Source organism: Vitis riparia, chromosome 5, assembly GCF_004353265.1.
Source record: "Vitis riparia cultivar Riparia Gloire de Montpellier isolate 1030 chromosome 5, EGFV_Vit.rip_1.0, whole genome shotgun sequence".
Lineage (NCBI taxonomy): Eukaryota > Viridiplantae > Streptophyta > Magnoliopsida > Vitales > Vitaceae > Vitis > Vitis riparia.
Window position 1 is genome coordinate 15,856,881 of NC_048435.1, and position 16,238 is coordinate 15,873,118.

A 16,238-nucleotide genomic window follows, 5' to 3' on the forward strand; every position below is an offset into this window, starting at 1 on the left:
TTCAACCTTAGTTCTTCCACTTTAAGCTATTCACACACTGTGCACACTAGGTTCCATTTATAAGATGAAAAACTATTTCCCTCTTGACTTAGGAAAATTTTAGACTTGGTACCTTTGACCTCATTTAATAGTGTTGGGACACCTTATGAAAGGCCAATGAGTCTTTAAAAGAAAGAAAGAAAAATGTTTGCTTACCTTGAAACCCGAGCAAGGTCTGAGGGGTATATGGTGAAAATCTTTAAAACCTGGTGCCCTAAGCCTTAATTGGTTGGGAGTCACCGACCTCAATGCTCGTTACAAGGGTGGATAGGTGGAGTTTAACATATTGTAGGTGCTTGGGTATTTAAAAATTCATTCTCAAAAGTCCGGGGTGAAATCCGAGGAGTTAGTGGTTGAAAGATCCTTAAAACTTGATGCCCTAAACCTTGATTGGTTGGGAGTCATCGATGGACCCCCGTTACATGGACAATTTAGAAAAGAATGCCTTTAAGCTTTGCACACCTACAAGAAAAAAAATTGTTGTGAAAGAAAAAAAGAGGTGCGTTCTTAGCCTATTGGAGGTTGATTAGTTTGCTAAGCTTTGAAAAGAACTAGGTTGAGGGGAGAGATTAGTTTGACATACTATATCCGGAAACTAATAAGTAACACTTAGATTTTTGTGGAAGAGTAAGGTTTGACCCTTTGGGAGTGGAAACTCTTTTGAAGCTTAAATTTGCATAATGCCTACTCTTTAAGAATTGTGATTAGACAAATTATTTGATAGCTCCTATTGAAGTTTGAGTTTTATTTCTTTCATGTTCCATGTGAGAGTTAGATCATCATGCCGCTTGAAAATTGTTTTTTTGATCAGCATGATGTTGTAAATTATGGTACTTTTATTTTATTTTTCTCTCCTTCATTGCTAAGGGACTAGCAATATGTCGGTTGGGGGGAGTGATTACTACTCAAAAAGTGCTATTTGATAGCTTATAATTAATCCTTTTAAACACTTTTGAGTAGTAGTTAGTGCCTTTTAACCCAATTAGCATATTAAGGCCCCTTTCAATTACTTCTAATCAAATTGTGTAAGTTTTGGTGTTTTTGTTAGTATTTTGATCACCAAAGCATTATGAGATTGAGGAGAGTTTTATGGAATCCTTGGAAAAGAATGGGAAGCTTAGAGGCATGAAGAACCAAAGCTTTGGAGCACTTTTGCCATAAGCAAATCCGGAATGCAAGGAGAAAAGCAAAGAGGAAAAAACAGAGTGAAGAAAACAGAGGAAGCATTCTTGATGACAGTCACTGCAGCCACTTTTGGAGTACTTCCTGATGTCCAATTTATGCATGCTATATGTCATTTGAAAGCTTAGGAAGTCAACAATCCAATGCTTCAAACCGTGTACAATTTGGAGCTGAAATGAGGAAGTTACAGCCTTTTGAAGACAACTGCATCAAGCTGAAGGAAGGCTTCAGAAAAGTGCTGCGAAATCACCATTTTGTTGCGAAGTGATTTCGCAGCCTTTTTGCACAGTGCCATGGAGTTCCCCTGAAGCTTCACGCCGTGATGGGAGCCAAACACCACAAGATGGAAGTCCAATTTGCAAAGGTGTTGAATCAGCTGGTTGCTATGAAGAAATTTCGCAGCTCCTCTTGTGCATCTGCAAAATCTCGCAGACCTCATTTTCACCTGCGAAATGGTCCTGAAGCTTCCCGATAGCTGTGCACCGACTCTTTTAGATCTTTTCTTCTGATATTTTTGTGTCTAAATTTCCATTTTCTCCTTGTATTCAGCCACTCATGTAATTCCTTAGTTAGGAAGTATGCAAGGAAGGGTAAATTACCTTCCTATATAAACTCTCAGGAGGTGACTCTCGGGGGGCTGGTTGTTGGATCCTTTGTACAGTTTTGGGAAGGAAGTAAAATACAGAGCACTTGCTCTGTTTTTCCTATATATTCTTATTTTCTCTTTAGTTTTCTTTCTAGCCAACCAAACTCTGAGGATTTTTCCTCAGAGGATGAGAGGCTAAGCTCTTTGTCTCTTGGAGTGAAGGTAACCGGGTAAGTTTCCTCATGCATAAATTGGAAGTTTTGTTGTTTTAGTTTTTAATGAAGAGAAAGTGTGACCCGTTGATGGTTTTTATCTTTTTAGTTAACTTAAAACGCCTTTAAATCACCTGGGCCAACACTTGGTAAGGCAAGTGATCTCCATCCATGGAGATTCACTAGTTTACCCCTTGCGAGCCTCTGGTAGGTGACTTGAAGGTAGGATTTTCTAGAATTGCCAACACTTGGTAAGCTTTTGGACTCCAAGGAGACATCCATTAGTTATCTCTTGCGAGCTTGTGACGGGTAATCCAAGGTTAAAGATCACCTTGAATGGCAAGTGCTAGGTGAGAGGTATGAGCCATTGCAAGGTGCATCAGTGAGAGGGATTTAGTGTTTGAACCCATTAATGGGAAGCATTTGTGCAGCACCTGTTAGAGAATTGACTTTATGTTAATTCTCTAATGTGAGGAATTGAAACAAGTGACCGGAACTCTCCTTTTTGTATAAGGAATCTGAGCCCAGTGATCTAAACTCCAAGAAACACTTTTCTAAGTAAAATCAGTTACTACTACTTTTGGTTAGCTTAAAACCAAGCCTTTTTCATTCAAACGTCTTTATGTTTTCTTTTGAAGCTAACCTTGAAATGAAAAGGCACCAATTCAGCTTTGAATTGATATCATTTGTGAAGTGAAAACCCATCCCAGTGAACGATCCTAGAGCCACTATGCTATAGTAGCTTTGTCTTTGCTACCCTAGTATATGGTGTAATAGGTATAAATTTTGTTGATTAATCCCTCAATCAAGGAGCACCAGCTGGACACGAATCAGCTGAGACACCAATTAGGCATGAATCACTAAGTTTTCGCCCTCTTTTTCCTTATTAAAACCATTCTTGAGTTACTATTTCAAATCGATTTTTGGCACAATTAGATCATCTCAAAATAATTTGTGTAACTTGTGAATTTAGGTAATGGAAGTTCCTTAAAAGTGACTTCAGATTGACCTCCTCTCATTGGTGCTGCCTCCCTTGGGCTCATGGGCCTCGTTGGTGTAACTGTGGACAAATTTGTGGAGTTTTTGGGTTATGTTGTAGAAATTTGGTATGTGGGGTGTTGAAGATTCTTTTGGCCTTTTATTCTAGTAAAATGCATGAGATCGATTTTGATCCATGATTGTATAAAGAGGGATCCAAGCATAGCATTGGTTATGGTTTTCAACTAATCAATATATTTATAAAAAGAGATGTATAAAGTTTCTTGTCGTAGTTTATTATTGATTAACTAGCAATAACTCTAGAAGGTAGCACATAAACTTTCAGTTTCTGTAATTTATCAGCATCTTGTATACATTTTCTCAAGGCAGTAGCTCCAGTAAAATGCAAATAACAAAAAATATCATGAATAGTTGGGTATTAGTCTTTGTTTCAGATATTTGGATTCCATAAAGGGAAAAAAAATGGGTAACTTCATTTATTGGAATTGGTGCCACTCGGCTTGTGTATATACTGCAAAGACCTTTGCATGCCTGAAGTTAAAATTGAATAGATTCATATTAGTCCACTTACAACACTATCAGCAACATGGGTACTAATAATATCAAATCATCAATTTCTCCAGTAACAGAGAATGGCAATGTGTGTGTGTGTGTGTGTGTGAGAGAGAGAGAGAGAGAGAGAGAGATAGAGAGAGAGGACACCTCATTCATGTCACACTGCTTATCAGCTTCAATATAAATCAAACCCTTTACATGGTCAACAGAAAAAGCAGATATTATCTGCAGCTTAGTTCCTAGTGACTGCAAGTCAATGTACTTATGCATAAGACAGAAAGCTGAAAGCCTCTCCCGTCCAACTTACAACCAAGATATTCTTCAGGTCAACTCAAACAAATGAAAGGAGCGCAAAAGAGGAGGGATTGCTCAAGGCATTCGAAATTCAGATCTCAAATTATTAAACATTGTACCATGCACTTGACTTTCCATATCGTTGGATCCTTAATACAAGGGATACGGGAGTCTCTTTGAGCTGATCTTTTCGTCTCATAATCATCTTCAGCATAGGTAACAAATTTAGAACCATCCTTGTAACGTTCTTCTAGCATCTTTTCAAGTTCTTCCTCACTCAGCTCCTCTTCTTTGGGGAAAAATGGAAGGTTATGGGCTTTTCTAGGTTCGTTCTTAATTTTTAGCCCTGTATTGAATTCATCCTCCAAAAAATCTGTTCCCCGAGACGGAAAAACAGAATTATCAATCTATATAACACATTGATAGGATGAAGTAATGCAAGACAAACCAAAATTATCCCCTACCGTAACAAGGAAACATGATGACTAAACATCAACACATCCACTAATTATTTTTTTTTTATATACGTAAGAAATTGTATTAAAAAGGCGCGAAAAGAGAGCAATGTCAAACACGAAGAATCAATTGATAAAAATATCATATCATATATATATGGAAATCTCACATGTACAATAAGATAGATATGACATTGATAACAATGACATGCATGAGAGACTCCTAGATCCTATAAATATCTCCTCCTTTAGCAACATAAAAAAGAAACGAAGGGGGATCCCAAACACACTCAAGGCTGAGGAGGTGGTGGTGGAAACACAGAACGTAGGTAAGCCATCATCTCCTCGTGCTGACTCTCCTGACGGCTCTCAAGCCGCTCAATCCTCTCTACGAGATGCTCAAACTGAGAGGTGAAGGTGGCCTCAGACTAATCGATGTGATCCTCTATGGAAGAAAAACGAGTATCATGCACTACGGCTAACTCCTCCATACGGGTCCCGAGAGAGTTGATCTGTGCTGACAAGTCCATCCAGGGTGGATAATCAGGAGCATGAGGAGCCTGAGATGGTAGCTCGGTAAATGATGGCTGAGATGAAGGGCCTGCTGTGAAGGACGACTCAGTCATCATAGGCTCGGATAAGCTAGCCTCAAAATGAATCCCCTCTGACTGATGTGGAGGCGGAATGTCAACATGGGCCCTCTCTGCTCAAAGTCCCTCTGAGGGTCCAACCCATCCTCCATCTCTCTGATCTCGGCCTCCTCCTCTACTCCAGGGTGTATCTGATCATGTCCCCGAGCTTGTCGCTCGGCTTTCCTAACCCAGGAGCCATCGGGTGCCTTCTCGAACTTCATGCGCCCCAGAGACTGCGCATCATACGTGTCATAAGTGGTGGGGGCCTCAAAATCTGTCTCTCTACTCAAGTCGATCCCGGCATCCTTGAAAGCACGGGTAAGGAATCGGCCGTACGGGAGTACACGTGTCGAGCTCTCAACACAGGAGATCATGTGCATCATCATAAGGTAGCCAACATGAATCCGTCTCCCGGTGAGGATCGAGTCAACAATGAAAGCCTCGAGATAGGAGACCTCGTCTCGATGTCCTCCACGTGGCAAGAGAATCGAACAAATCATATGGTGAAGGACTCGACTAGTCACTGTCAAGTTGTGTGCCGATGGTTTTCCCATCCCCTGAGGATCGGCAAGTCCGCACAACCTCTGAACAGCCTCTGTAGGCTCAAATCCCGGCACAGTGGGCCACGCCTTGGCCTCATAAACACGGAGTCCAACCGAAGGGATGTCGAGAATGCGGCAGATGCTCTCGGGACTCAAACGGATCTCAACGCCTCTCACAGTGGATAATACGGGTCCTCCAACCTCGTAGGTTGCCCGAGAATAGAAAGCCCGTACCAGAGTCGGGAAGACGGGCTCAAAGATCGTCACTATGGGCAGCCATCCCATCCATCCGAACAACTCCTCAAAGCCAAAGTGCTGAAGTTGGGAGAAATTGACACTTCTCCCTGGGATGACTTTCCTCTGAGCAAATTTTTGCTTGTAGCGCTGATAGTCCTGATTCGAACTGAAGAGTGTCGTGTCAAACCTCGCCTTTCGGCGAGCCTCCGTCTGCTCGGGCTGAGATGGCTCAACAGGACGCTTGCTCTGAGCCCTGGAAGTGCTCGTCTCTCTCCGTGGTGCCATCAATGAAGTGAAAGAGGTGAAGAAGGAGTCCAAACAGGGAATGAAAGCAAAGAGGAAGATGCAACCACAAACTCGAAACCCTTGACGCCTGGAGATGCAGCTGAATAGCCCTCACACGCGCGGTGAAGAGAGGAGACGCCCTGAAGAGGTGAAACCTTGGGTTTCAAACCAAAACCCTAGCCTAAATCCGTCCCAAAATGAAGTCTCCAGAATGCAAACGGTCCGAAATCTGGCCAAAAACTCTTCGGGAAGCAAGGATATGAAGGGGCGGGAAGCTCTGGAGGCGAAATGGGAGAAATGAAGCGCGCGGGGGCCGTTTTAAATTCTCTGTCCCGACTAACCAGTCGATCGGTTACCCAACCGGTCGATCGTCTGGTCAGCGCTATTATCTTTGTAAAAAAGGGGAAAAAAGGTATAATTTGATATTATTATTGTAACATCTACAAAATTTAATAAAATAAAGTTATTAAATAAAATAATTTAAACTATAAATATTAGAAAAATATTAAATTGGATTTAGATTAGGTTTGGGTTGTTCGAATTTTTATTTGTATTTCAGCTTAATTAAGTTTGGGAAAAAAAATTTGTACCCTAAGATTATAAATAATTGTCGAACCTTATCCAAATTAAGGTTGGCTTAAGTCATGACAACTTACCTCCTAATTCCGATTATCCAAAAAATACTTGATGGCCTATTGAAGAAAAAGGATCAAATCTCAATAACCCCTTAAATAGGATTCACCATTGAACCCTGCTTTATAAAATTGGGACACCTCCTTTTAATTGAAAAGCCATGTAAAATGTACGGCATTGAACCTATTCCTGATGATGTTTCCTTGTAAATATGAGGCTCCTAACATTCAAATAAGTCTACATTGCTTGTAATCTTAAAGATAATATGAACCTGTAATAGTCCTTACTAGTTGCCTTCGTATTTCTTTGCTTTTCCATGTTACATGTAACGGAGGTTGTATACGTCAAGGAGTCTACATTAAACCTCTAAAGTATCTATATAAAACAACTTTTAAGTTAAGAACTAAACCACTTTTAAGTTAAATATCATTGATAAATAGTGTTAGTATATTCAATAAATATAAATTACCAATTTTTTTATTCTCTAATATTTACCAAACTAGACAAGTACTCATCACCAGCTTTGATGCATGCATTGTATCTCGCGGACCTATCATGTTATTAATATGCCTCATGTGTCAAACTATTTGGTGCTAAGCCTAATCCAGATTGATCTCACTCTTTTAAATTTGATTGGCATAGTTAAGTTACAAGAAAATGTCCGAAAGAGTTATTGTGACTGTTAGAATTATGTAATGAATGTAAGAATTATTTTCTATTAATTTTAAGAGTTCTTGTGACTGTTTTTCCCTACTTTCTTTACTAGCAACTGTTCTTAATATGGAAATTTATCTCATTATTTCTGTTATTCAAACCTTAAGGAAACAATTTTTTTGATTGTTATGATGGATTTCATTCTGTCATCACATTTTATCGAGAGGCATGACTTCTTTTATTTATGAGATGGCAGATTATGAATTCTGAGAAATTCATTTGGTATTTTGCGTCAGAAGACTACATAAGAGGAAAGATATTTACAAGTAAACTAAAAGAGGTAATTGAACCCAAAGAACAATTGAATCTTCAAAATCCTAGCAATCAGAAGCCATATCACATACCTAAATGATAACAAAATGATGTATGTAAACAGGTCAACCGGTTATCTTCTACCGGTTGGCTACTTATCTCAACCGGTAGCCACTACCTCTTTTAGTTGTTGCATTGTCAAAGGGGCAGTGGCTACCGGTTGAGATAAGTAGCCAACCGGTAGAAGATAACCAGTCGACCGGTTTACATACATCATTTTGTAAGTTGTAATTTGTTTGGATTCCTCCATAGATTCGTGTATTGATGGGCCATTTGGTATTTTTCTACATGTAATTGCTCTTTCTTTGAAGGGACATCATTTCGGTTTGCCTTTTGAAAGCAATGTATGCCATAAGCTAATAACAGTTATTTGGTTTATATCTTTCTTACCTTTTGTTGCAATTGGAAGTGTTTTGAGATTAACACGGTTTTATCTTATATTTCTAATTTTGCGTAAGGCAAGCCTAGCTATTCCACTATTCTCACCTGTTCTTGTCCCAATGGCCCAAAGTATTGGACAACTTCTATCGCAAATTGCATCATCACCTACAGTTCGCCTTGGGGTGCGAATCTAGGTCCCTGCATCTTATTGAGATTGTTGCAGATCATTCCTTTGAAATTATTTGGTCAAGCCACTTGAAGCATGCATTGTGTCAATTATTATTGCTATAACTATGATACATATAATGATGATTAATTATAATTACATGTTAAAAAAATTAAAAGAAATGAAAAGGGAAATGGTAGGATGAAAGAATAAATAGTCCTCTCTAATTGAAACAAGTTGATTGATCTGTTGTATACATTCCTTCAGTTGTTGGAAAGCTTTCATGTATTCGTCTATCCATTCCAACTTCCCATTTCATATTAGCTTGAAGAAGGGAAGACATTGATTGGTGCATTACCATATGAAGCAGTTTATGTTGCATTCTGACCTGTCAACCTTTGCATGTCTTTCATGCTTCTAAAGGGAAGCATCTCTATCAAATTCCATTTCTGCCCTGGATTCACCTTAATTACTCATCAAGTTACCATTAGTAAGTGATGCCTATGTTTTCTAGAACCAAGGCATGACAATGTGGCAATATAGCCTCTTTCAATGATAATAGCAATCTCTTTGGACATTTGAGTGCATTGGCATTTGTTATATATAACGGAAGCATCCAAGAATGAGAGTTGTTGATACTTGGTTGTGGAGTGTATCAATCAGTCTATTTGTGGTAAGGGAAAGTTGTTGTTAAGGCTCACCTTGTTCAGGTCCATGTAATTCATCGAATTTGCCACTTTTGATTTCTCTCAGCACCAATACTATACCTGCCATCCAGATCAGAAACTTGACTCCTTTTATGAATCCAGCTACTATAAGTTAAATCAACTTCTTGACTTCAAATTCAGGTACATTCTGGTTCAATTTTTTATCTGCTAGACTTGCTGGTGTGTCTGGGTTTAACATGGAGTTGTCCCGTGATAAGGAAAGGGTCTTGTTGGACTATACTGTATGCACCATGCAAACACATTTTGATTAGTTTTCAAATGGGGGAAACTAGATAAGAGAAAATTAATGACGTCTGATCTGGACTATCCTCTCTGATGGGGCTTCTAATATGATAACAGACTCCACCTCCTTGGAAGTATAGAAGAACTCTCTCTCTGTCCATCCCAGTTTACTTTTGCATTTGTTATTTGTTATTTGTTTCAGGCAGAGATGACTTTGAAGCAATTAGAGAACCTTAGCCCTCCCATAATGAAGCAACTTATTCCTCTAGTGGAGCAACTTCCTCCATTATACATGGACTTGGTCAAGGGAAGAGAAGATTTTGCTCCAAAACCTGAAGAAACTCGTCGGGTAGTATGTAAAACCTCTAGCTATTGTTTGATTTATTTAATTCCCTCAGTACACATGGATATGGTTTTTTTCCCTTCATCACTACATGCTTTTATTTTCATTTACAATTTTAATGCTTTGTTGGAATGAGCTAATAATATATGGACAATTTAAGTTATTTTGTCGACTTGTAGAACTTGATTGCCAATATGATTTATCTGAATTCAACTGAAGAACTGTATCACCCTCCCCACCCTGTGGCATGAGTGCATGTCTTGGTACAAACAAATTAGATGTGATGGCAACAAGTTTTGGAGTTGGATACAACATGATGCACCTAAAACCTCCTTCATGAAGAGCCATGCAGCTGATGAGTTCCTCAGTTTTAAAATATCTAATTTGATGTTTTGTACTCACCCTAATGTCTCTCTCTCTCTCTCTTGCAAAGGGATGCACTTAGTTTAACATGGAGCATAATTTTCAATGTTCATCTCCTGCTAAAGACGTAAGCTAGCATAAACCATAATTTTTCTTTTCCTTTTCTATTTTTTTTCCCTCTTTTTGTAAGTTTGAACATGGTTTGAGGGTATTCTGTGTATTTTAGACAAGGAAATGCACAAAAAACAAAGCGTTGACCGCGTTGACCGTGAACTGGAGGTCGACCGGTTCATAAACCGGTCGACCGGTTTGTCGGGGCTGAGAATTTAAAGAGACTCCCGCACCTCAGTTTCTCAGCCATTACTTCTGGTTCTTCAACCGTTGTGCCGTTCCAGCTGCCCTCAAGGGATTTTTGACGCCATTACAGCCTTCTGAGAGGTACGGATAGGATTTTGGAGGCTAGGGTTTTGGATTTTGGGACCCAGTGCTTCTCATTCGAGAGATTTCCTCCTCAGTTCGCACGTCAGATCCTACGTCAGTGTCTTCCCGCACTTGAGGGCTTTCAGGTGTGTGTGCATCCCTCCCTTCAGGCTCGTCTTCTTCATCTCAGCCTTTCGGATGGCGCCTAGGAGAGAGTTAGCCGCTTCTAGGGCTCAGGGCAAGCGCCCTGCTGAGCCATCTCAGCCAGATCAGTCCGAGGCTCGCCGAAAGGCGAGGTACGACACCGCTCTTTTCGGGTCTGTCGAAGACTACCAAAGATATAAACAAAAATTTGCCCAGAGGAAAGTTGTTCCAGGGAGAAGCATCAATTTCTCCCAGCTTAAGTACTTTCGATTTGAGAAGTTATTTGGACAGATGAGATGGCTGCCAGTGGTGACTATTTCGGAGCCTATCTTCCCCACTTTGATTCGCGCTTTCTTCTCACGGGTGACCTACGGGGTTGGAGGACCGATCACTTCCACTGTCAGAGGAGTTGAGATCACCTTGAGTCCGGAGAGCATTTGCCGGATTTTCGATATACCATCAGTTGGACTCAGGGTGTATGAGTCCAAGGTGTGGCCCACGGTGCCAGGATTTGAGCCCAGAGAGGCTATTCAAAGGCTGTGTGGACTTCCCGATGGCCAGGAGATGGGCAAACCCTCTGCACATAGCCTGACAGTGATCAGCCGTATCCTGCATCACATGGTCTACTCCATTCTGTTGCCACGCAGCGGACATCGAGACGAGGTATCCTACCTTGAGGCTTTCATAGTGGATTCCATTTGATAGGGAGACGGATTCATGTCAGGTACCTGATGATGATGCATATGATATCTTGCTATGAAAGCAAGACACGCGTGCTCCCCTATGGTCGCTTCCTCACGAGAGTATTCAAGGATGCCGGGGTTGATTTGAGCCGTGAGACAGATTTAGAGGCCCCAACCACATATGACACATATGACGAGCAGTCTCTGGGCCGGATGAAGTTTGAGAAGGCCCCTGATGGCTCTTGGATCAGGAGAGCGAGCGACCACCGGCACAGGACCAGGGGCAGGGACAGATGCATCCCGGAGATGAGGAGGAGGCCGAGATTCGAGAGATGGAGGGTGGGCTAGACCCTCAGAGGGACTTTGAGCAGAGCATGCCTGAGTGTGACATTCCTCCTCCTGAGCCGATGATATCTGAGCCGGCATACACAGCTGGACCATCTGAGTCATTCTTCACTGAGCCTTCTCATGTAGAGATACCATTTCAGGCACCTCACGCACCTGATCATGCGCCTTGGATGGATTTATCCGCTCAAATCAGTTCTCTCGGGACTCATATGGAGGAGCTTGCAGTCGTCAATGATAGTCGTTTCCACTCTATGGAGGATCTCATAGAGGAGTATCAGACCGGCTTCACATCGTAGTTTGAGCATCTCGATCAGAGGCTTGGGCGTCTTGGGAGCGTATGGATTAGCAGCATGAGGAGATGATGGCCTACCTTCGCTCAGTGTTTCCTCCACCTCCGCCTTGATATCTTCGAGAACCCCCCCCCCCCTTCGTTTCTTTTTTATGTTGCCAAAGGGGGAGAAATTTTAGGATGTAGGGGGCAAACACATGCATGACATTTCCATATCATTAGTCTTGTTTTGTGTATATGCGATATTATTATATATGATATGATATTTTCAGAATTCACATTGCCTCCTATAGAAATTTTATTTTGCATGTCATTTCAAATTTTCGCTTTAATTAATCCATGTTTGGTTTGAGGGGGAGATTTCGTCTCTCCTAGATAACCAAGGTTCTTTAAAACGCGAGTTTTATCAAACATACCTAAGGCAAAATGATTCAAAAGTGCCATATTAATTCACATAAAGACCTTGCCTAAGTAGTAGAAAAGAAAGGAAGTGTAAAAGGAAGGTTTTCGGGGCCACAAAGCTCAACCGGTCTAGTCTATCTGTAACCGGTCGACCGGTTTACTCTGTCCGGTCGAAGACTGGTCGAGAAGTGTCAAAAACACTACATTTATGTGCCAGAGAACCATCGCAATTTGATTGATGTGCAAAATTTCTTTGGTATTTTTAAATTTGGCCATGGCAAACAAATGATTGTGAATCAGTGGGGTCAACACTTACTACATGGCAAGGACAAAATTGCCTTCCCTTGGAACCCAATGTCGTTTCATGTCCTCGTGTGCCCAATTGAAAGGAAACGAAAACAAAGCAAAACAAGAGATGCTTACCGTAATTCAGAAAATGACAGTCATGTACAGTTAAAAGTAGTGTCTTAAGCTGAAGGGAACATGGGGAATGTTATTAAATTCTGAAATCTTAGGGATTCCACGAAGATGGCAAGGCATATATGTGATTGCTCTATGCCAACATTGCTCTATGCTTTGCTTGTAGCAAGAGAACTTTCAACCCATTTCTTTTTGCCTCCTTTGCTCAGTGTGTGTGTATTTCAGAGGTACTCTAGTTATGATTTGGTCTATTTTAACTATCACAATTTGATGCTTCTAAAGGAGTGTTCATATATGTATTTGAGAGGTTCTGCATTTGTAAGTTGTCATCTCTAACTTTCTCATTTATGCTTCTAAATGAATATGGTAACCTTAGCAACACATGAACATTGAATTAGAAGAGGTACTTCATTTTATTATTTTCCCAAATTTCTAATTGAACAATATCTTTGGCATTTTATTTTCTCAAGTTGTAATTTGTATGGAAGCTGGTCTCAATCAAAGTTACAATGTTTTCCAAAATATTTGTGGGCAAGTTGTGGGACATTAAGTTTAACTAGTCTTGATAATCGTCTAAGGATTTTACCCTTTTTATAGGCCTCCAAAAGGGAAAGTATACTTGTGACTAGTTCCTTAGGGATTAGGTAGTTTAGTCATATTGGGTGAACAATACTACTTTTTATTTGGGAAGGCCTCAAGGTTGGATGGTTGGAGGGTAGTACTTTGGGATAGTCTGTTTGTATCCACTTCATTGCCCTTTAACCTTCGCTTATTATTAGATAAAGAGTTTGAAGAATGGATGTTATTTTTAAGGACAAGGGTAACTAGAAATGATGATTATTTGAGTGCTTGTTTCTTGTCTTGGTCCTCTATTTGAAGGACCAAACTTCAAAGGTTAAGTTGTTTGTTTTATATGAATTATCTATAGTGAAGTAGTTTTCTATAGATGTTGAGCTTCCCGAAGCAAGTTTATTATGAAGAGTCATATTAGGGTGCGAGGCATAAGCAAAAGTTAACGTGGAGACCTTGGTTGTTAAGGCCTTGGTTCGTGATTATGCAACTCTTTTGAGATGTATACATGATAAGGTTGGGTTTTTTAAGGATCACATTACTATTGTTTGGTGTTTGATGTGAGCTTGTCTGTGGGTAAGCCTATGTCTTGATCTATGTTGGGAATAGTAACAAAGAGAAGTCATTTGTCTTGATCTCATCGCCATATCACATACCTAAATGATAACAAAATGATGTATGTGAACCGGTCGACCGGTTATGTTCTACCGGTTGGCTACTTATCTCAACCGGTAGCCACTGCCCCTTTTAGTTGCTGCATTGTCAAAGGGGCAGTGGCTACCGGTTGAGATAAGTAGCCAACCGGTAGAAGATAACCGGTCGACCGGTTTACATTTCATTGTGTAAGTTGTAATTTGTTTGGATTCCTCCATAGATTCGTGTATTGATGAGCCATTTGGTATTTTGCTACATGTAATTGCTCTTTCTTTGAAGGGACATCATTGTGGTAAACGAACATCCAAATAACCCAACCTTTAGTTGCGTGCAAGTGGTTATATATTTTATAAGAAGGTGCGTTAATAATAAAGGTCGATTTGAAGGCCTTAAGGTGGAATTTGTATCCTCCTAACACGGAAGTTCAAAAACAGTAGCACACAAGGTAGGGATAATCCAATGGGAATAATGTTAAAGATGATGGTCAATGCAATGACACTCGACTAACATGGTGGTCAACTCTATCATGTAGTATATGCATAGGGAATAAAATTTGTTTGGTGTAAGTGATATGAGTTTTATAATTTAAAATGTATGTATAGGGATGAGTATAGCTGAATGTTTACTCAGCCATATTTAAAATACATTTACACAAACTAAATATTATAAGCATTACAAACCTCTTAATCCAACTTCAAGTATTCGAATTGTGATCTTGTAATGCTCAAACAATCATCTATTGAGTAATCACGACATCCTCGTACATTGTGATGAATAAGAAGTGAAGGTCTATACAATTTTGGGAGGCGGTCAAATGATATCCGGGAAAATCCAAATCCAATTCCAAAAATACTAAAAAAATAATAAGAGTACGAAGAATGTGAGGAATCCTCACATTGTTCGTACCCTCCCAAATCTCCACTTGTTTGGAGTTTTTAAAATTTTTTGGGACATCATATGGCTTGGATGTTGTCTAAATAGGTTCGTTACACTTAGAAGGTGGTCAAATGATATCCGAAAAAATCGAAAGGCAAAAATACTAAAAAATTAACAAGGGTACGAAGAATGTGAGGAATCCTTACATTGTTCGTACCCTCCCAAATCTCCACTTCTTTGGAGTTTTTAAAATTTTTTGGGACATCATATGGCTTGGATGTTGTTGAAATAGGTTCGTTACACTTAGAAGGTGGTCAAATGATTTCCGGGAAAATCGAAATCCAAAAATACTAAAAAATTCACAAGGGTACGAGGAATGTAAGGAATCCTCACATTGTTCGTACCCTCCCAAATCTCCACTTCTTTGGAGTTTTTAAAATTTTTTGGGACATCATATGGCTTGGATGTTGTTTAAATAGGTTCGTTACACTTGGAAGGTGCTGAAATGATTTCCGGAAAAATCCAAATCCAAAAATACTAAAAAATTAACAAGGGTACGAAGAATGTGAGGAATCCTCACATTCTTCGTACCCTCCCAAATCTCCACTTCTTTGGAGGTTTTAAAATTTTTTTGTGGCATCATATGGCTTGGATGTTGTTTAAATAGGTTCGTTACACTTAGAAGGTGGTCAAATGATATCCGAAAAAATCGAAAGGCAAAAATACTAAAAAATTCACAAGGGTACGAGGAATGTGAGGAATCCTCACATTGTTCGTACCCTGCCAAATCTCCACTTCTTTGGAGTTTTTAAAATTTTTTGGGACATCATATGGCTTGGATGTTGTTGAAATAGGTTCGTTACACTCGGAAGGTGGTCAAATGATTTCCGAAAAAATCCAAATCCAAAATACTAAAAAATTAACAAGGGTACGAAGAATGTGAGGAATCCTCATATTGTTCGTACCCTCCCAAATCTCCACTTGTTTGGAGTTTTTAAAATTTTTTGGGACATCATATGGCTTGGATGTTGTTGAAATAGGTTCGTTACACTTAGAAGGTGGTCAAATGATTTCCGGGAAAATCGAAATCCAAAAATACTAAAAAATTCACAAGGGTACGAGGAATGTGAGGAATCCTCACATTGTTCGTACCCTCCCAAATCTCCACTTCTTTGGAGTTTTTAAAATTTTGTGGGATATCATATGGCTTGGATGTTGTTTAAATAGGTTCTTTACACTTGGAAGGTGGTGAAATGATATCCGAAAAAATCGAAAGGCAAAAATACTAAAAAATTAACAAGGGTACGAAGAATGTGAGGAATCCTTACATTGTTCGTACCCTCCCAAATCTCCACTTCTTTGGAGTTTTTAAAATTTTTTGGGACATCATATGGCTTGGATGTTGTTGAAATAGGTTCGTTACACTTAGAAGGTGGTCAAATGATTTCCGGGAAAATCGAAATCCAAAAATACTAAAAAATTCACAAGGGTACGAGGAATGTGAGGAATCCTCACATTGTTCGTACCCTCCCAAATCTCCACTTCTTTGGAG